This window comes from Anser anser (assembly GCF_964211835.1).
Source record: "Anser anser genome assembly, chromosome: 16".
In the NCBI taxonomy this organism is placed as follows: Eukaryota; Metazoa; Chordata; class Aves; order Anseriformes; family Anatidae; genus Anser; species Anser anser.
Window position 1 is genome coordinate 9,700,252 of NC_139737.1, and position 21,772 is coordinate 9,722,023.

The following is a 21,772-nucleotide window of genomic DNA, read 5'->3' on the forward strand; positions in this document are numbered from 1 at the left end:
CTTAATAAGAAACAACTAGATGAACTAATCGGTATTTTTTTTCTCCCTTCTTTCCAATGAACCCAGAGTTTTGTATATACTCACAACATTATTCCAGTGATTATTTTGTTTGTTTGTTTCCTTTCATGTTAGCATGTGTCAATAAATGACAAAATACACTCAGATTGAAATGTAGCCACTTATTAATTACAGGGAATCTGTACTTTGGGGAATATAAGAGTGTATTCCTCCATTGTTGCCATTATATGTGGTTTTATCCCTTGTACAGAGAGTTTTTGCACAATAAGTTTCATACAGTGTTCAGTTCAGGGTGTAACTGAGAAGTGACTTAAATTAGAAGGTAATGGTTTGCTTGTGTTCGGTGTCAGTTTCAGGATTCTACAGCTTTATCTCAACTGAATGTGGACTGCTAGCAATGCATCCTCATTATACTATTGCCAAGTGGCTTCTCTGTCAGTTTATAAAGAATTTGATTCAAAACCAATTTCTTCTCATGACATGGCAAAATTATTTAGCAAAAATGGCTACATGCCACATCCGTAGAATAAAAAATTACGTATATTTATATTTGTGCATTTAAATCGCAACAGAATGACGTTAAAAATATTTGACAGGATACTAACCACACTTTTTTCTGTGTTAGTCTTACGAATTCACGTTACAAAAGTAACTCAAAAGTTACATGCTTGGCCAGTATGGTCAAGATGTTCCAAAAAGATTTAAAAATACCCACTGAAATTAGAGTGAAATTAGAGTGAAATTAAGTAACAGACATGTGCATGCAATATTTAAATATTTTGATATATATTACAAAATGTGTGATATATCAATGGGTTAATTAATGCGACGCTCTTTCCCTGAAAGTCAACAGCAAGGAAAAATGAACATTTGATAAATGTTCTATATGAACATCTGAAAAATCTGTTTCAAATTGGAGTTCATTTGTATGCAGGGGTAGGAGTCTGGGAATGACAGTGACACAGACTTTCTTCTTTAAGCCACTGACTGTTAATGTAACGAAATATTTGCTAGATTCTGACTTGAGTTATTCAGAATAAATTTGTTTTGCACTTATGGAGAGTGCCTGAGTATTATTTGGGACCGTTTATTTATGTTAAAAATTGACTCAACTTTTCCTTAATGTCATCCTGAATTCAGAGCACACCACTTACCTTGGCAAGAGGTGAAAACGTGAATATCTAAATGAGGATAGAGATGTCTTCCAATGTTCTTTCTCCTTCCTTTGTAGCCTTCCTTTAATCTCCTTATGTAGCCTGAGACCATCCCTCAATCCCATGAAATCAATTCTGAACACTAGGCCTCACTGTCTTTTGTGGGGTTTTGGCCTCTGCCTGCTTTCCCAAATTCTTGAAGTGATATGGATGATTCAGAACAAATTGCTCAAACAACTAAGCGCTTGCATTTGATAAATTGATCAAACATGAAAACAGGTAGCCCAGACTGGTTGTGGAAGTTCCATCTTTGAGGAGATTCAAAGTCCTGAGCAGCCCAGTGTGACTTTGAACCTGGCAGAGCTTTGAGCAAGGGCTTGGACCAGGTGACCTCCAGGGAGCACAGCAGTTCTTTCAAAGACATGCAGTTTGGGGCACTGCTGGGAATAACTCAAGTACCTGCAGAAGGATGTGGTGCAGACAGCTGTTTGTTCTCAGGGTGCTTGGCGTGGGTATCATCACACACTGCAGCTCAGGTGGTACAAGGTACAGATTTTTAAAGGTTGGCCCTTGAGGGTCCTGTAGGAGTCACTTTGTGGAAGTGGTTCGTTCCAGCTTGAGGTTCACTTGTTTCTTTGCCTTTAAATTGTTGCCATTTCCTCACTTAGCAAGTTTCACCTTGCAGGCAGTTCTGTGATGGACCATTATCACACTTTGTATGTTTGTATATGAACCTGAATGCATCTTGGTACCATATAGACACTTTGCATCGTCAACTGCCATCGACAGTTTAATCATTGGAAACTTAAAGATGTGGTTAATAAGATTACCTGTCATGAGAGTGTGATAGCTTCAATGTTTTGAGTGACACTGAGAATTTCTGGAATGCCTAATGAAGCAGTTTTGAAAATCATTGCTCTGACAAAATTAAAACCATATACATATTTTCATGTTCTGGTGCTTCAATACAAAATGCAATCTCTTATCTAGTAGTCAGTATAAACAGTTGCAGGGTGTTTTGGTGATTGGATTTGGGTATATGTTTTTTGTACATTTCATTTTCTAACAAGCCCTGTCATATTGTCATAAAAATTGAGCAACTCTCTTGCTCTTCTATTTAATATTAATAATAAAAATATTCCACTGCAAGAAGTTGAATAAAGATGAGCTAACTTAGTCTCAAAACTTTCAGGTTTTACTGTGAATATTTTAGGCAGCTTGAATTGTTATCTTGTAGGCCAAGGAAGTAATTGCACAGCCTTTGAGCCTGCTTGTACTTAGGAATATGGATAATGAGAAACACTGCAGAAGTTCTCTAATTAAAATAAAATTATTTACAACACCAGCAGCTGCTAGTCATAGAGACTGCAAATTCCTTTATAGCTGCTCCAGTCTGAGGAATTTGGAGCACGTAGGATTTTGCTTTGCTACAACTGAGGCTTGTGGCAGTAACGTAGAAGCTCTGCTCAGTCTTTTGGAAGTTAAAGAAATACAGCAAAGACTTAAGCGGCTTTTTAGTTTGTTTTTGCTTTTTGCTTGTATGAAATGTTGTTAAGCATTTTCTTTGGTTGATGTACATACTACTTTTCCTAGTATGATGCAGAAAGAAAGGAAGAAAAAACTGCTTAGCAGCTCACATGTGAGCTACTACTGGAGAGAAAGCTATTATAAGCTTAATTCTAAATCACACAGAGACACCACTTTGCTGACCTTGCTATTATGTGTGGCCTTCAGAAGAACAACATCTTTATTGTGATTATTTTCTCCACTGCCCTAGGAGTCTGGCTTCGTGTCCCTTTTTACAGGGAGTTTTAATGGGAAGCAGTAGTATATTTGGCTTCAATCCTTGACTTCTCTACAGCCAATAATCTTGCTATGAGGAGTTACTCATTGAGAAATACGCTGCTCTTGCATGCTCAGATTCAATTTCGTTATACTTGGGTATGCTCGTTGAGACTGTTACAGCAGAGCATATGGTCCTCAAAAGCCACAGTGTTGTCTGCATTCACTGGAAAGATCTGTTTCCCTGGAAAAAATTAAGCAGAAAAGGGTGGGAAGTGAAATCTGATTGATAGTGAAGAGATGCAAATGTCTCTGAGTCACAATTTTGAATTTGAACTGACTGTGAATGAACTGTTCTAACAGCTGAGGTTCTACTGTATTAAGTCCTTAAGCACACACCTTTTGTAGTTAGTTTTATGCTTCTGAAGTTGAGCACACAAGTGTTCTTTTACCTTGCTCCCTTGTGCAGGTATATTATCACTGTGTGTGACCAACTCGTAAAGGTTTATTTTGTTTTCCCTCATTTGATGTGCAGGACAGATGGAGCTTACTGCAGCAGGTAACTGCAGTACCTTTTTTTTTTAATTGCCCTGGTGTCTGGCTTCTCAGGAACTATACAATAGTGAACCTGAATGAAGAATTATTAACTGCTTTGGTTCTTTTACGATGGCTATCAATGTATTATCTAAATACTTTGTGACTATTAGAGTAACTTGAAATTGGGTGTCAGTATGACCACCATTTCAAAGAAGGGGAATGTAGGCACAACACAATAAAAATAGACCTGTTCTGAGAAGCTTAGGAGTTTGGGGGATTGATTTATCTAGATGACTTTGCATAGTTATAGCATTTTACAAGATATTTTTCACAAGCACATCTCTTGCCCTGTTTGCAGTTTAGAATGTGCAGTGCTTTGGGGATGCTCAGTTAAACATTCAGCAAACGGTGGCCGTTGCAATCTCATCCAAGCTACCAACGGTGCAATAGCTTCCTTTCAGCAATTTCTCAGACATTCAACAGGAGCCGTTAATAATTAAACGCTGATGTAATCATTTACAGTTAAATATATTTTTTGTGGTGGAGGGCTGTTCTGTTACTGCTTGGGGTTTGGGGATTTTGTGTGTTTTGTTTTGTTTGCTTTTGCTGCCCTGTGGAAGACTACGGCAGGCCAGACTGTGAGAAGAGTGTTGGGGACCTGAGGTTCCTACCATAGCATATGGTTTGATGAGTGAAGTGCTGCACGAGCAGCTTGTTGTCCTCTGCATGTGACAGCTGCCTGAAAGCACAGAGACACATCTTGCCAGCAGCCTCACTAGCTTTTTGCTTGCAGAAAGGACACATCAGCAACCGCAAGTTTACTTTCAAGTTCCAGAGGGAGGTATGCAGGTGTAGTTAAAGGACCCCAAATTCTGTTTCACCACCCCCTGTTTCTCTCACCCTTTCACCTTTGTGGCTTTTAGAAACAATTAACAGCAAATCAGAGCCTCTGTTCTGATCAGAGAGAGAGGAAGCAGGTTAAAGAAATGTGATGTTGGCTCCGTGCCGATAAATTTATGGAGCATTTTAGATGAGTTCTGAGGATAGCACATAAGGATATCGTTCACTGGAGACTAGTTAAAGATGTGTACTATTTCAAAGATTCATTAGGAGGCACTTGGAAGTTGAATGATGATAGATGCTTTGCAAGCCTCTAAGTGTTGCTTTTCATTCTCTTTTTGTTGGTTTACCAGTCCCATATATTATCAAACAATACTGTGATTAAAGTAAAAGCATCATGAAGATGACTGGCAAATTACACTCTGTGACACTTGTACAAGTAAATTTATTTGATTGTTCAATAGGGTGTATATTTGTTAGATAATAGTTGTGATTATTGCTGTCTTTGAGAGCAATCATTACAAGGTATAGTCATTATATCAGTAATGCAAATTCCAAATTTGGTCCTGGTTCTTAGTTCCATGCAGTTACAGCACTGATCCCAGGGAGGATTGAACAGTCTTCACGTAATCCACAGTAGCATTATGTTTTGTTGAACTCCAAATAAATTATACCCAATGCAAACAGCTTTCTATTGAGATAGCAAGCAAGTTTTAGCCATTTGGTATTCCTTGCATGGTCTTTTAACCTTGTTGGTGTTGAATCTTTAATGTTCAGAAAAGGGTAAATGTGATTATGGCCAAAACTGACATTTGTATTATATTTTTAATAGGTTTTGAGTCACTAAGAAAATATTCTAGTACAGTGAGGGATCACAGTAAGCTGTAGGAAGTGAAACAAACACTAGAATATGATTTTGAAGTAACCCTAATACTGGCAAGGGGATGAACTAAGTGATCTAGTGCAGGCAAACACTTCATAGTCATACCATAGTTATGGTCTGTTGGTACAGTTGAGTAGAAATTAGTTATGCATATTTTTTCTTCATAATGTAATTTGTAGCAATGCATGCTGCAAAGAGGTTTTAATACAAACTGAAGTTCGTCATGCATTGTCTCAGGCTGTAGGCAAGGAATTATGAGCATTTATGTCACAACCAAGTACCACTTAAAAGGTAAATTAAATTATTCTTAGATTTCTGAGAATATCTCTGTAGCTATATAGACTTCTATCTGTTCAAGAACTGCAAAACCTCTGTCTTTGCTAATTTCAGGTTGGTTTTTCCCCTGTCAAGTGTCTGAGTATCTCAGTAATGCTCTGTCTGTTAAGCTGTAATTAATTGCCAGAGACCTGACAGCGAAGTCCACTCTGCTCCAGAACATAAAAACGAGCTGTTTGTTACCTGTAATGTCATGACTTGTTTCCTTGATCAGTAATTGATGTCACTTGTAGATGATGTCTATGAACTTGGAATTGTGTTGTTTATCTGCGATGGACCTTGAGAGGGTGATCTTCGAACCCAGTCACAGTGGTATAGATTACATCTGTAGTGCAAGAATTGTCTAGGGACATAAATTACAGCAATTAAAATTAGCTAGAGGAGAGAGAATGATGCATTATTAATTGGCATAGTCATTAAAGGGCTGCAAAGAACCTAAAAGAGATGCAATGTCAATACTCAAGCACTGAAAGTGACAGACAGCGTACAAAGACCAACAATTGTATTCAAAGCCTGAGGTCATTAAGACGTGGGCAATTACATGGAATTTTATAACTCTGGGCGAAGATTGCTCCAGCATACTAAAAATATGTTAAAACTGAAATTTTTTGACTGTTCATATTCATGTAACTACTCTGAAAGCTGGAGTAGTGCAATTCATTTCTACCTAAATAAGTTAAGTGTTTTATTTTCAAGAAGTTGGAAACAACAAAGAATCGTAATGAAACCGCATCAGCAATATGCTGAATTTAAGCAAGAAAAAAAAATAATTTTTCAGCATTAAATGTAATAATCTGAGCTCATATAGAGAAGGATAAATCTTGTCACGCTGAAGAATGAAGATTTAATTAAGAGTCTCTTTATACTACAGAAACAAAGTCCTGCCTGTGTCGTGCTGAGAAATCCGGCAATCTGACTAAGAGGCTCGTGGTAGCGCGGCTGTATATCAGCTACTTCATTATTCGTAAGCCTGCTTTTCAGGGAGTTTCGGTGATTTACCTATCTCAGCTAATCTGCCATATTGGAAGTATTGCTTGTTTTATAAAATAGTTCATTCATACTGCTAGAAATGTTAAAAGGAAGTGTCTTCACTGAGAGAGAAGTTTTAATAATTGATTCACAAAACAAAGTAAACTTTAAATATTGGAGGTGTTAGGACAGCAGTGTGTTTGTCTTGACATCTCATGAAAGAATGCATTTGTGCCGGATGGAGATTTAAAAACTCCCAAGTAAATGTCTGAATATTTTCTTACCCAAATCCTTGGAAAGTTTTTGGTTTTGTTTTTCAAAACTTACCAATGCTTTCTTATTCTGCTTGCTAAGAACTCAGATTTCTAATTCATCTCACCCTTTACCCCAAAGTTTAAACACTGAATGTAATTAGCTTTGCTGTGCAGATGCTGAATTGAATGGCCTCTGTTGATTCAGAGAAGCTGAGCAGTGTCAGAGTTCAGTTACTGTGCTTTCAGGAAGGCCTCCTGTTGCCAAAATGAGCTTTCTTTTTTCTTTTTCCAAGCTGCATGCCAGAGTCTGGATCAGCATGCAACTGGTCTCAAGAAAAGCATGTATGTATAGCCCCTGAAAAAGCAATACAAATGTGCAGCTACATCTTCTCCAGCAGCAGCCACCCTCACATGAGTCGCTCCATTAGTAAATTACGGGGCTATCTGTTTGCATCTATTAGGTTTGTACCTGTTCGCTTAAATCATTGTTTTCAGCATTTATCCTTCTGGGCACTGAGAAGCAAATATACCATGGCTTTGACTATTTAGTCTTCAGCCTGTGGTTAAAAACTATGATATAAGACAGCCTTTCTCCTGCCATCTCTGAGTGGTGTAGTAACAGAGTTGACTTGCTCCAAGTACAATGATTTAGCGCTATCACTGAATTGTCTGCTTTATTATATCTCACACTCTATTATTTTGGCCTTAGATACTTTGCTTATCTGCTACATCCTCAAAACTCTGCCCTGATTTAACTGCTTAGTAGTCAGAGCAAGTCGAGTGCGATGCAGTCAGTGTACTTCACCAGTTTTGTGCTCTCTGGATGTTTCTATGATTCAATGCACGATGCCAACCAGGAACTGTGGAATTCAAGGTCTCTGGGGGTCTAAGTAGCTAACAAGCTTCCATTATTCCATTCCTGGCTTCCATCAATTTTGCTGTTGCTCTTTTCAGACTATTAGGCTGTGTAGGGAACTCATTGGTGGGAGCTATAATCATGTCAATCATTAGAATTTAGCCAGAATGGTGAATATTCATTTCTAAGTCATACAGGCAAAGAAGTTTGGCTCTTGCTTTTCAAGCGATGTTTGATGTCGAGTGAAAGATGTTAAAGAGGTAAGCAAGAAGGAAACAAAGAATTAAGGCAGACAATTCTGAGGAGGGTTTGTCTGAGTATAACAGGTCCAGAGGCTCAGTGAAGCACTTCTTGTGTGTTCAGCTGCTGTGTAGACATGGGCAATGCAGGATAATGATGCTTTAAAAAACAGAACAAAACCACCAACAACAAAAAAGAAAAAGCCAAGGTGACAGGTTATTTACCCACAGACAACAAGCAACAGACCATAAACCCAAGGGTTTGCTTTACATGAAGAAGCATGTTGCTCTTGCTGTGCGTGTTTGCCACCTTTCCATCTAGCAGGCTGTGGTGAGCCAATGCGGGGGAAGCCGAGGTGTTGTCCTGGGACTTTTCACGTCCTAAAGAGTGGTGCTGGGCAGAACTGGTGCTTGCCAATGTTTTCAGCAGTTTGAATGCTGGGCAGGCACGTGTTTTGTGAGCCAAGTCGCAAAACAATGGTCACACAGCAATTGGTGGAAACCTTGGCTGTGCTCAGGAGGCCAGCCATGGAGAGCTTTGTGTAGGTGAGGTTCCTGGTTAGCATGTGATGAGCTGTGTATGTCCATCCTGTATGTCACCGGGATGCTAGTGGTGTCCTCTTGGCAAAAAAAATAAACGCAGTGACCAATTCAAAATGGAAATACGTGCCTGCCATCTCAGCTGTTTCACCTTGCTCCTTTGGCCCAGGTTTTCTGTAATGCTATGTTAAATCAATTGCATAGAGGAGTAAATGACTTTATTGATTTTATACTAAAAAATAATTTGATTATACGAAAGAACTATTCCAGACTGAATTTGTTATACTGAGATTTACTACCGCTGATTTGGTGTACGGACTGAGCATTTTGCTGCAACTTGCTCGAATTACGAGATGTAATAGGGAAGTAACTGTTGTTACTGCAGCACAGCGTACTCTGCAACATCTGACTGCGATAAAAAGGATGTGCCTGGCCACATGGCATCAGGAAAGTCGTATCAGAAACAGTCTTTGTTCCCAGGGGTCTTTGTGTAGAACAGAAAACCACACAGAACATGAACTGATAGGATTATTAAGATGAAGAAAGGTATTTTTGTTTTAAAAATGACATTTCTAAATGTTAGAAATGTCAGTCAGTATTGGGTGAACAGCATAGTTATGTTCAGGCTGCAGACAGCTGCGGAGCCAATTGTTACTTCCTTGGCACTTCTCAAGGCTCCTGCATTGATGTTGCTCACAGCATTGCTACAAGCTGGTTGGACTATCCAGACAAACTAAGAGAACTCATTAAATGACTTGATTGAGGTAGGGTCAAAGGGTGCTATTGACCTTTCATAATGCCTGTCAGATGGGTTGCTTTTTACAGGTATTTAGCACCACCTGCTTCCATTTGAGCAAACGGGCCCTACTGCACACAATTGCTGTAAGTAATACTACCTAGGAAGCAAGAGATATCAAGTAAGGGCTTTGTGCTACAGATAAAACATATCTTTCTAAAGTTCTCTGAAATCACGATTTTGATACGGATTCTGGGACCTTGTCTGATAGTTCTGTTCGTGATGGAGAAGAACACGCTTTACAAAAACTTCTTTACAGAATTTTTGAATCAGACAATTAAAATGAGTCTACCATACATGAATTAGTATACTAGCAATAGTATTTCCTAGGTACTTTCAGCATTTAGCGCAGCTAAGAGCTTTCGCTTTAAACTTTTAATTTCCATTTTGAAAGGGTTTTTATATAACAACTTGCAGGTCCTGTTGATGTTCATGGAGAAGTGACACTAATTTTATTTTCTGATGTTATGATGTTACTTGCTAACACATTGTGGGAAGCTGGCAATGCAGAAAACATGTAGGTATGACTGGGCAAGGTGGGTACAGGGTGGGTACGGGTATGTGACATGACCTGAACTTCTTCCTGCAGGCTGAGCATAGCTTAAGGAGTCATTGACAGTTAAGTGATGTGTGTATAGGGTACACGACTGACACTATGGCTGCAACGCAATGACTTGCACTTCTTGCCTGTAATAGGAGGTAGTAAAGTATTTTGCCTTAGAAATGTATGTATGTTTTAAATATCCTTTGTAATTTACTGTGGTTAGTGTCTTGCTACCACCCCAATCTCAGGCTTTTAGGCAATTGGGTATAAAAGAGCTGAGATCTGAAATGGTGAGGTGCTTAATAAAAAGAGGGGAGATTTATCAGACCATGCATTTTAGTCTCAAGAATATATTTTTCCAGTTTTGCACATTTTAGTGATGCAGTACGTAGGGGAAAATACTTCGTTTTAAACACATTGCTTGATAATTTCATCCAATTTCCTCTGGTTCTTACAAGTGGTGAAAAGTCATTCCCTGTTTACTCTCACCACATCTTTATAGATTTCTATCATATACTCCATTACATTTGTAATCTTCTGTTCCATCTTTGCAAAATCCTGATCTATTAACTATCTCCTTCAACAGAAAATACTGCTTAGCTTCCATTATCTTTTTTTGTTGTTCTCTATATTTTTCCGAATGGTATGGTGTTTCAAGATGGGAGGAGGACAGAACTGGATACAGTATTCTGCACGTGGACAAATTATGCATCAATATGGTGACTTAGTTAAGCTTTCTGTTCTGTTCTGCAGTCCTTTCCTGTTAGTATTTTCTGTTGTCTTGTTCAGCATTGCTGAGCATTGAGGTAACTTTTTGACAATACTGTCTGACCAAATTGAAAGTCCTTCCTGAAAATTGGTATCTACTTTACGTCCCCCTCAAATATATGCATAGTTATTCTTGTTTCCTCTTCAGGTACATTACTTTGCATTATTGACTTTGAATTTCAACTACATTTTTTTTATGGCCGGTTATTCAACATTATGAAATTCCTTTGCAATTTTGTCTTAGGTTTAACCTACCATGAATAATTGTTGTGTGAACAAACTGTCATCTAGTTTCAGACTTTTTTATCCATTCCTAGGACAGCTGTTAATATATTCTGTGACGTCTGTCCCAATACAGATTTCCCCAGGTTCTTTTTAAAGATCTCCACCATATAAACTAAAAATCTATTTTGACCTTTCACTTCCTCTTTCAACCACTAGAGTCACATGCTAGAACTCCTGCCCATGGCAGCTCGCTTATTTAAACAAACAACAAACTTATTGAAGGAATTTTGTCAAGAACTCTGTGGAAAAGAGGTACGTTTTGTTAATCAGATAATTTTTGTCAGTATGTTCACTGACTGCTTCACAGTTTTAATAAGCTTAAGGAGCGGTGACTTACAATTTTTACAATGCCTATACAGACTGTCTTCCAATATATCATATTTATCTGTGTATTACTAGCTGTGCTATTTTATGACATCTTTATTCATGAATTTTGGTCACTATCACTTAAAACAGGCGTAACCCAGCGAAGAATGAGTCTCATTGTGTTTTGTTGTACTGAGCGGAAGCAAAACTGAGAAGAGTAAGTAAAATAGATATGAAGGAGGAAAAAAAATGAAAATAGTATATTTTAAAAGAACAATGAGATGGGGCGTTGCTTTGCTTTAAAAGAGCCGGTGAACATCAAAAGTCCTTTTTCTGACTGTCAATGCTTTGCTGAATTCACATCACTGAAACAGTGACAGTTCATTCCAGCCAAGGATCTTTCTGGAGGGGATGTTTCTGTTTGAGATGTTTTCAGTTGTCTCTCATCTTCCTCCCATCCACACGCCTCTGTTCTTTAACTTTTGGTAATGATGCTTTGTGTGGCAGAGACACAGGAAATATGATTTTCTCTGTTATTATAATGCTTAGTTTTAAGGTAGCATCTTATATATGCCATGCAGTACCAATAAATCATCAGTTAGATAGTAGTCTTCTTTCTCATGTGATAATGGAGAATATCTGATTGAAAGAAGACATTAGCCTACCTTTCAGAACTGCTCAGCATGTAAGGCTTCAATTATATTCATTGGACTGCTCAGCATTTCTGAAATTTGGTCCCTTAATACTCAAAATCAATAGGAAGAAATTAATATTAGTGGAAAAATAAATCTGAACTGTGCTGCCAAACAAAGATCTTTTGATTAAAAATTCTCCAAAAAAAAAAAAAAAACAACTTCCAGAATACTTGAATTTTCTTATTCCTGTCATGGGGGTCATCTTGATGTTAGATTTTATGCGGGCAGTGATACCTCTTAGAGCCAGTTCTTGTCTGAAAAGGTTCAAAAACTTACCACAGGATGAAAAATATTTAAATATAAATCCATTCTTTCGAGTTGAAGTCATTTGGAAACTTGCTCAGGATAAGAGCGTGGGTACTACTGTGTGCAGTAACTTTTGTCCCAGGCAACGTGTGTATGACACAGATCAGAGGCGAGCTATGAGCATGAGTGCCCTTGCTCAGGTTTGTTGAGGAGCTTGCTCTAGTTCCATTTAATGTCTCATTTGAGCCCAGGCCTGTAAAACAGGAAGTTGACTTAAAGGCTCTGTTGTTGTGATGGCTTTTTTCACAGCAGTTCTGAATTAGCTGTGGTGGTGAAGGTTACAGATGTGAGGGTGATTGCATTTACATGGCTGTGGTAATCAGCTGGGGATCTCACTGTAAAAGCAAAGTCAGTAAAGGTGGCATATATTTGCATGGGAATTGGTAGCTGATAGATAATGTCTTTCAAGAGGAATAATGTGGACAGATTGCCTTAATGTGAACAGGAGAGGCCAGCCAGCATGCCTTGTACTATGGGATTGTTATTGTGAACAGACCTGTGCTCATTTATCTAACCATGACCACAATGTAACAGACAGAGGTTTCTTTTCACATCTTTTCTGGGATGATTTCTAAAATCTAGAGCAGAAAAGGGTAAAATGTGTGAAATAACTAGTTAGAGATACCCACTACTTCATTTTTTTATTTGCTTTACTGTTTTTCTTCCAAGTATGTAACAGGTGGGCAAAATGGGAATTTATATATATATTTTAAAAAGCAAAAAAAAATGGTTTGAATTGGGGTAACATAATTTAGGACAAAAAAAATGATAATATCAAGGGCAGTAAAAAAAGATATTGTTCTCTCACTTTTCCTCCTCTCTAAAGAGACAGCATATACATATATATAGCTGTTAGACAAGAAGTTGGAAAATTTTAACCACCATGTTATGCATGTGTATTTTTTCACCACTTTGTCTAAAATGTGAAGTTGGTGTTACCATGCTGTTGATTTGGAGTTGATAACAATACTTACATTTATTGTTTATTGCATAATTTGCTAGATACTATAGCAGAAATTAAGGCTTTATCTGCAGGCTTTATTCAAGCTATGAATGGAGTTCTCTGACTTCTTTAACTCTTCATTTTTTTGGTAAGCAGAAAATAAGCCAGCTATCAAAATATTTTACCATGTGTTACTTGCATTGCGTGTTTGCTAGTGGGGTACTGACCAGACAGACACTCTATTTGAGGAAAAAGGTTTATAAGCAACTGAGAACATACTTCAGTGAAATTTCATTATCTGACACTGCTTTAGCAGTGCATGGCTTTGCATTTCTCTTTTTGTGGGAACTTGAAGTTGTAAATCTTCATGCTTAATCTTAGTCTCCTCTTTCCCAGAAATGTATTTTACTAGGCAGTGCAGTGCTTTGTACTCTATGGGCTCCTGGGGGTATCCACTTTAATTTTCAGTTTATTATAATTTGCTTTCTTTGTTGACTCTTAATTTCATTTAATCATAACTTGGCACGTTGTTTAGCTGCTATTTCCCAAGGTCTGCAGCTCCCCTGCTCTGGTCATGTCACTTTTGATTAAGCAGTCACAAAGCCCTTTACCCAGCTTATAAAGGGTAAAAGTCAAAAATCAATAATGTGCCAGTCCTCCCCAAGTGCAGTAGCAGTCAGAGGTAAATGAATGATTAAACATGATGAATAACAGTGTAATGGAAGACGTAAAGTAGGGAAAAGTGCTCACTTTAGCCTAAACTCAGAGATTTATTGCTGAGTACTACAAATAATGGAATCATCAATCTTCCAAGGACTAAAAAAGGCATCTGCTGCAGCCAGTTTAAAATGCAGTGAAAGAAATCTTACCTCCTCATCCCCGCCTGTTGCAGTCTTACTCTGTTGTACCAGAACAGATGCTACATAAGGAAATCGGCATGTAAACCTTATAGATGGTTGGGTGGTTTTTTTAATCCATCTATTCCATATAATAATATCTTGCTGGACAACATGTTTTGTAGATACAGATGAGATATTTTTCTGTATTTCTGTAGTAAGTCATTTGTGCACATGAACATAGCTTTTGCATTTTTCCACTCCAAACTCATTCGCTTGACAGCGATAACTCTATGATTTGTTTTTTCCACTTGTAATACGCTCTAAGTATCCAGCTGTTTAAAATACAATGCCCAATTTATAAAATAAATACCCTGTATGGAAAGAAATATCAGTAACTCTATAGAGTTCTGTCCTTTGCTTGAAGTTTCTGAGTGATCTGGGTAGCATAGTGTGGTGTGTGGGTGATGTGGGCTACCAGGAGAATAGTGTAATTCATGGGTGTAAGATGTAATAAGAAAAAAAAAAAAAGGCAAAAATTGAAAATTCTTGCTGTGGTGCTTCAGGCACATTTTAATCTAACTCTGATATATATTATTTTGATTTATTTCTTCTTGCTAGCAAGTACTGGCAGACAGTGAAACTGGAACTGTTTCCTGCCTTGGTTGCACTACCACAAATTCTGAATTTCACAAAATAATTTAAAGGCTTTATGGATTTAGGCTGTGTCTGAACTTGGAACAATTTGACTGAGACCCACACTTGTTCTCCTATTTAAGCATCCATCTTCTCAAAAGTTTCAATGCATGTTAAGATGCTAAAGAACTTTCTGAATCTTGGCTTTTCCCAGTATAAGTAGCTATGTTATATATACAAAATAGGAGGTTTCCATTTCTGTGGATCAAAATACTAATTTACCAGTATTGCTTGTTCCAACCTAATAAATATGTGGGCAAAATAATGCAATATCAGTAACTTTATGTTTTTATCTTTGTTAGGGGTACTGAGGCTTTTGCTACAACAGTTAGCTCAGATGTTGTAGTTCTGCAGACCTCCCACCTGCTCAGTTAGGTTGGTGAAAGATGATTGTAGAAATAGCCCTGTATCCTATACAGGTAACAAAATTCTGTCTTCCGCTTAACTTCTTGAAACTAAATTATTTGGAGCTTTGCACCATATCTGTCTAATACGAATAGTTCTTAAAGGACCGTTAATAAAAACTTCTGATTAAGGTTGCTTAGACTTCGGCAGAGAAGAAAAAACAGCCAATATCAATTACTGTGAATGTGTCTAAAAGGATTCCACTATTCAAATGTTTATAAGGTACCAAAATGACTGTCATAGTGTCGTTTTGTAAGATGGGACTGAGATGCTAATTACACTTCTTAAAACAGGAAAAAAATGAAGATTGCTTAAGGATTTGAAGGCAGAGACTTTTCAATGGTACAGGGCAAAGCTGATGGTTAAGTTAGAGCTTCTAAGAGATAATGGGAATAATTTAGCGATTAAAACCACTAGACATTGTTGAGCATCTAACTTAATTCTTTGCTTGGCTGTTAACAAAAAAAGACTAACAAGGGGCAGAACAGTTTTCCTTGTCTTGCTCACCGGGGAGCAGGAAAATATAACGAAGTGGAGTGTATGTCAGTGATGAGACAAGGCTCAATGACTACTTGGAGCTGTAGCCTCTCGGAGTTAGAAAGTAGTACATACTGGAGAAGAAAACCTTCCAAGACAGTCCTAGTCCTGCAGGAAATAGTGCTGTGGATTTTGGTTGAAGTTCTTTATTTCAAGTGTTTATTCTTTGCCAGGCCACAAATTTAAATGTCTAAGGTATCTTAAAGCCATCCCTGCCTATTGAAGTGAGTCTGCATTGCAAAAAATGTGTGGGTGTGAACAAGCTCAGGAAGCACAGAATTCTTCTCCTGGGGCAGACATAATAGCAAGAAGTCCCTGAGGACTCTGAACAGCTTCTACACACATCTGGTGCTGCAACCAGCTCTTTCTGTGAAGAAATCTCTGCTGGCAAAACTGGAGACTTTCAAAGGTTCTTCATTCGGTGGGAAAAATAGTGCAGTGATGATGCTTTTGTGTTGTTTTTGTTGGGTTTTTTTGAATAAATTAAACTCGGTGTAAGGACTTGCTCTGCCATTTAGCATGAGAAACCTTGAGTAACTTTAAACTATTTTGAATTCAGGAGCTCATAGTTTTCCTATTTCTTATTACTGACCTCGCACACCTTTACATTCTAGATGCTCACATTCTTCCAGTGTTCTTTAATTGGCTGCATCACTGCTCTGGGTTTCAGGGGCACCATCGTGTCTCTTGTGTGCACCCTTTGCAGCTTCTCTATAAAAAATCCTCTGAGATCTCTTCACTCCTTGTGTTTCCCACGTTCTGTTAGCTCTTTGGGGAAGTTTCTACTCTGATCTATTATCCTTTTGTACTCTTCCCAGCCCCAAGGACCTGTATGGAATCCACTTACCGTGTACAGGTCTCTTCTGGAGGATTCATGTCTTCTCTGTGGAACTTGAGAGGTGCTGTACATTTGATTTTGTCTAGTGGTTCTGATATTTAATTCTCTTTTGCGGTGAGGTGAGGAAGCTGATACAATATGGCCTGCAGTCATTTTGGATCCCCAGATCCCTCTCCCAGTGACATTTCCCAGCAGTCTGGCAGCAACCTCTTTTCATTTATTACACATACTATTAATTTGCCGTGGGGTCTGGTATTGATCTTTCAGTCCCATTAAAGGCAGCTATTTTAATTTTAACCCTTTTTCTTGGAAGAACAGAACTTGTATCCCGAGGTGTTTCCCAATTACTGTCAAGTAGTTAATCCACCCCTTTTCCTTTAATAATCTCGTCTGAGCTACAGTGCAAGAAATGAAAAGAAGCTTTCTTGAAGAGCTTGCAAAAGCGCTGAAATGGTATCCTACCAGTGAAGAGAAGGAAGACAGCGCAAACAAAGGCTGTGACTGCTCTGCCTCCTAATCCTGCAGAGTGGGGTGTTACCTGTGTTCCTGGGCAGTTCATTTACGTTTTATATGATCAGTCAAGCTGTGTCATTAAACTCTTAAGGCTGTTGGAATGGAAACTGCACTGCATTAGGTTTTACATGCAGTCTGGTGGTTCTTGTTGGCTTGCATTCTGTGCCTGATTCTTTCTTCTCTTTCTCATCTTCTTTTATCTGATGTGGATGGCGAGTGACTTAAGGCATGGACTTTCAGTTGGACAGATGTGCAATTCTTCAAGTTCCTGAGAGCTGCATATCTGCTGTGTGAGGCTTAGCCTGGCTGTGGGGATTCTCATAGAAGAAAGGTTTCCCTAAAGCACAGATGAGTCTTGTGACTGTGGGCCTTGCAAAGACAGACCAGCGCTGCTAAGCAGATGATATCAAAATTGGACAACAGACTCTTTATCCTCCTATCTTGAGAAGAATTTTCATGGCTTTTCTTCCCACACCATTTCCTTCAGTGGTCTGGGTTAGGCTCTGCCACTGATCTTGCTGTTCACAAATGCTTGGGCTACTTGTAAAACTCAGTGTTGGGATGTATGACAGCAGGCTGACTTGCACTCCTCAGCCCCTCACTTTCTAAGTCTGGCTTCAAGTTTGACCAGGCAAAAGGAACACGTCTGTCTTCCCTCTCAATGGGCTCGCTGTGTATTTAAAGCGTAGAGAGCTCCAGGCAGTCTGTGACCAAATGAAAGGCTTCTGAGCTCTTCTTTCCCTATGTAGCTGAATCATCAGGGGATTAGACGTATCAATAGGAAAACATTTCTCATGGTTTAAAGTGACTGTCACTTATTGAGGCTCTGGTGAATAGCATACTGCTTCCTGCCTGAAAATAGCCAGGGAGGATCCTGCCTGCTGCCACGAGGAGGGAATGCCCCTGCCCAGTTCTCCTTAGAAAGGCTCTCAGTTCAGGCAAGGAAGTCCTTAACGTGTAGAAGCTTATCCCTCAAGCATTATAAAAGAGAAGATTCCTATTCAAGCGTCCATTGAGGATCTCACAGTAACTAAATGAAAATTTACAGTTTAAAAAAAACCTGCTACAAAATACAATTCATGATATTTTCCTTTCCAAGTTTGAGAAGCTGGAAAATTATGTAGTATTTTTTCTTTCTGAAGTCACACACTGACTCTATACAAATTGCCCTTTCCTCGACAGACTCAGAATAACAACCGCTGACTTACAGAGTTAAAACAGAAAGAGAAGAGGATAGAGGACTTGAGTCTTTCAAACTCTCATTCCTATTCTGTGGTGTTTACATTTGTGTTTTTAGCACCACGTTGTGTTTAAGCCTCTGATCCTGACTGTGAGGTGCAGGGAGCTGAACAGAGCCTGTGACTCCGCAGAGGGCAGTGTGCTCTCCTCTGCCAGCAGCTATGTGTCGTGGGAGTGTGCATCTGTTACCCAACATGATGCACTGTAAGGGAGACAGACTCTTTTCACCTTTATCCTGAGGCTCCTTCCTCTACTACTTATGTATCTGACTTCAGAAGGACACCAGGAATTTCAGGGAAATACTAGCTAAAAATGCAGGCAGAGCTCAGCCCTTGCTATTGAAGGTAGCTTCATGTGATGCTTATTTCTACTGAGGCTGTGGAGCAATGTAATGAAACTAACATTTTACAAGAGGTCAGTCAATATCAACAGCTATGGTAAACAATTGCAACAACCGTTGAGTCCTGTTAACTTTATCATGAATAATTGCAGATTTACAATTAAGCATCTTTGAAACCTGGGCAGAGGTTTTCCTTGTGTTTCTTGGGCAAACACACGATTACATCTCAGGTGTTAATAAGTCAACTTTCTTAACCATAGATAAACTATATCAAGTATTGTAATTATCATTACCTATTAAAGTAGAACTTGATTTTCTTTCCTCTGTGTACATAAAGCGTATTATATCATTTGTCTGAAACCAAAAGCTGCTTCACAGCGACTTGTTCTCTCCTCAAGGCAAGTTCTTTCTGTGCGTACCGGGAAATGGTTTCTGTATCTCTTTGGAGCACTTCCTGCTTATTTGGAAGGGCAGTCTTCACGAAATCTCAAACAATGTGGTAACCACGCCAATCATACCCTGTTCATCTTGCTCGCTTCCAAATAACTCATAGTCTCAAAACTGCTGCAAGGAAGATACTCGAATCACTCAGCAGTTGGCATACAGGACATCCTAGAAATTGCTTATGAAATACAAAACAAGTTTACTTCAAGGTCTCTCACTGGCATTACTGGAAAAAAATGTGTGATGATCTGGAAAGTAAGTTAAAATTTCTGTGCTGGGAAGTTGCTACTGTATCAGTTCTGGATCAGCATCATTGTAAACAGTTCAAACATCTTCAATCATTTGTTTTGTGTGAAATGTATTGCTATACACATGAAAGGCTGCTAGCAGAGAGAACATTGTTGATCTGCACAAGTGGAATACAACTTCTGTAACTTCTGATTGATGAAGGAAGCTAATACATATTAATGTATTTCTTTGTAGAGCAGAATGAGCATTTGATCAATTTGCGCTGTTCTGGTCTCCTAAAAGGTAATGTATTTAACGATAGTTTCATTTTACCAGAAGAGTTTCTATGTGTATTCCTCACAAGTCAGCTTCATTTCAGTTGATTTTATTTTTTACTGATCTGTGCACACCATCAAAACCAAGAGAAAAGTTCTAGATCCAAGCTAGCTGCCTTTTGCTATTGAATGTCAAGTGCATCTTCACCAGTTTTCTCTAGCACAAGTTGTTTCAGGAGTTTCTAGTGTTTAGTTGACATCTTTCTGTGCTGACCTCAGCTGTGTTAACATGTTGGAACAGACGTTGCTTCAGAAATCCTTAATGATGACAGCACCTTTTCACAAATGCAGCATCCATTAATCACACGCTGGACGTTATTTCAACACCAAAGGCTAAAAGATAGTCACTATACATCTTCATTGGTGCTTATCTGTCAATGTCAGTTCACCACTATCAATGGATTTTACTCGATATGCAACCATAGGAACCTGTATCAGGAGGGGCAGCGTGTTCATAGGAGTGTTAGTTATTCTGATGGTTATTCTTGAAGTTAGCTTGTCAAGTCCTTTATTCATTTTTTAAAAGGCTATAGGGGTTCTTATTCTTTGAGCATTATTTAGTGAATACTCAATTCACATTAAGAGTTTTTAATCTTTTGAGGCTTTAAATAATTAAGAAAAATCATTTTAACATGCACCTATTGACTTTCCAGCTCCTACCAAATGACTTGAAATAAATAAATCATGAAAACAGTCTCATGCTTCACAGACAAAAGTGTGCGTTGATGAGGGAGGAAAGAAGGAGTGGATTCAGTTTGGGCAGCAGCAGCGAATGGTGTTGGATGTGACAGGTATGTGCAAAAATGCAAGCCTGGCATATCAGAGACTCCACTCTAACAAATTAATTTCAAAGGGCATTTGAAATGGGTTTCTTGGTTTGCAGGTGAATTGCACCTTACAGCTGTTAGAATTTTTGTAGTGGTTTCTATTTTCTAGATGGTGAATTTATGCATCTGAATAGCCAAAAGAGGATATGTTTTAATCAAAGCTTCAAAATGCCAAGTACCACAGAAATGCAGGGGGAAAAAATTGCAGGATGTGCTCTCATTTCATTTGATAATAAACAATAAATGTGAGGCTGGAGGACAAACAATATAAGTTGAATTATGTGCTGTCTATGCGGCTTTCTACATAAAAAAAGCCCCCTAACAAGGCTTCTGATATTTTTTTCTTTCTTTTAAGATAACAAGTCTCCTTATTACAGTTGTACTGAGAAAATAAGCAAATGCAGACAATGTATAAAGTGAATTTGCTCTGTAAGTCAGAGCAGTCTATCACGCAGGGCTTCGTAGTTGCCTCATAAGGCCGGTATATATACTGTGTTATACCTGCTCACAGTAAGATGGTTTAAAGGAGTATAAACAAATTAGTATATTCTCTGTAAAATAACTGGCATGCTTTACCATACAGATCCCCCAAGTGCCTGATAAATATGCAATATCAGGCTTATTTCTTTAAAGAAACATTGGCACTTACTCTGAGCTTCTGTGAAATAAAAATCTTGCCTTTATAAACTGCTTAAGAAAATGAGACAGTGTAATTTTTTTCAATACCTGTTTCTTAAGTGCATAAGCCTGGTTGTTTTGTGATTTGTCCCCCTTGTTCTTTTTTTGTTTTATAAATGAATAATTTTGCTAAAGGGTCCATTTTGACAGTGCTGGAACTTTCCACACAACTTCTACAGAATATCTTGCATATAAACTTTGGCTCATTTATTGAGCTTGCCAGGGCATATTTTCCTTTGAAAGCTCAAAACAGTCTTGCAGATGCTGTATTTTTCCCTCTGACATTGCAACGTGGGATGACATTGCTTCCTGGAAAGGTTCATGGGACAAGCTATGATTCACTTTTTTATTTTTATTTTTTTGCAAGAGGATTTTTAATGGCCTGTTTTTGCATCAGTTTGGATGCATGCACTCATACATACTTGCATTAAGCTGCTTCTGAAGTAGACTGTGTTTGCAACCTGCAGGTATGTTAGCTCCCACCTACCTAAGGAAACAACCTTGGGATCCAAAAATCCAATGTTTTATGTTGTGATCTAAACGAACAGCAGTAATAGCTAAAGCAGGGAAAATTACTTCAGATCTATAGCAAATATGCTTCCTAGTGTTACTGCAGCAAGCTTGGTATGCATGGTGTCTCACCCGGATGAGAATAATCAATGAAGGGATGCAGCAGCACACTGCTTACCAAATCTAACCCGGCTGTTTTTCCTACCATTTAAAATAATAGTGCAATCGTGTCTGGTTGGTCACACTCTTCAGTTAGCTTAGTCTTAGGGGTTTGCATGGCTAAACCTTGCTGCAC

The 21,772-nt window shown here is 38.5% G+C and overlaps 1 protein-coding gene and 1 long non-coding RNA gene across 12 annotated transcripts in view; one reads left to right on the forward strand and one right to left on the reverse strand.

Moving 5' to 3' along the window:
- Positions 1 to 9,289, reverse strand: part of LOC310882863 — a 32,055-nt gene extending 22,766 nt beyond the window's left edge. Inside the window, exon 1 of the long non-coding RNA XR_014573205.1 lies at positions 1,173 to 9,289. This is a non-coding gene — a long non-coding RNA (uncharacterized lncRNA). The remainder of the gene's footprint in view (positions 1 to 1,172) is intronic.
- The window catches only part of SULF2 (sulfatase 2), a 160,871-nt gene that overhangs the window by 52,898 nt on the left and 86,201 nt on the right, over positions 1 to 21,772 (forward strand). For 3 of the 11 annotated variants that reach the window (XM_083802194.1, XM_083802186.1, XM_083802184.1), the window contains 2 exons: positions 19,383 to 19,430; positions 20,116 to 20,253. The exons of 7 other annotated variants lie outside the window; for them this stretch is intronic. The gene's annotated coding sequence lies outside the window, so the exon portion shown is untranslated. Of the gene's footprint in view, positions 1 to 10,963; positions 11,054 to 19,382; positions 19,431 to 20,115; positions 20,254 to 21,772 lie in introns of those variants that run through there. One more of the 11 variants, XM_083802183.1, reaches the window with a different exon arrangement.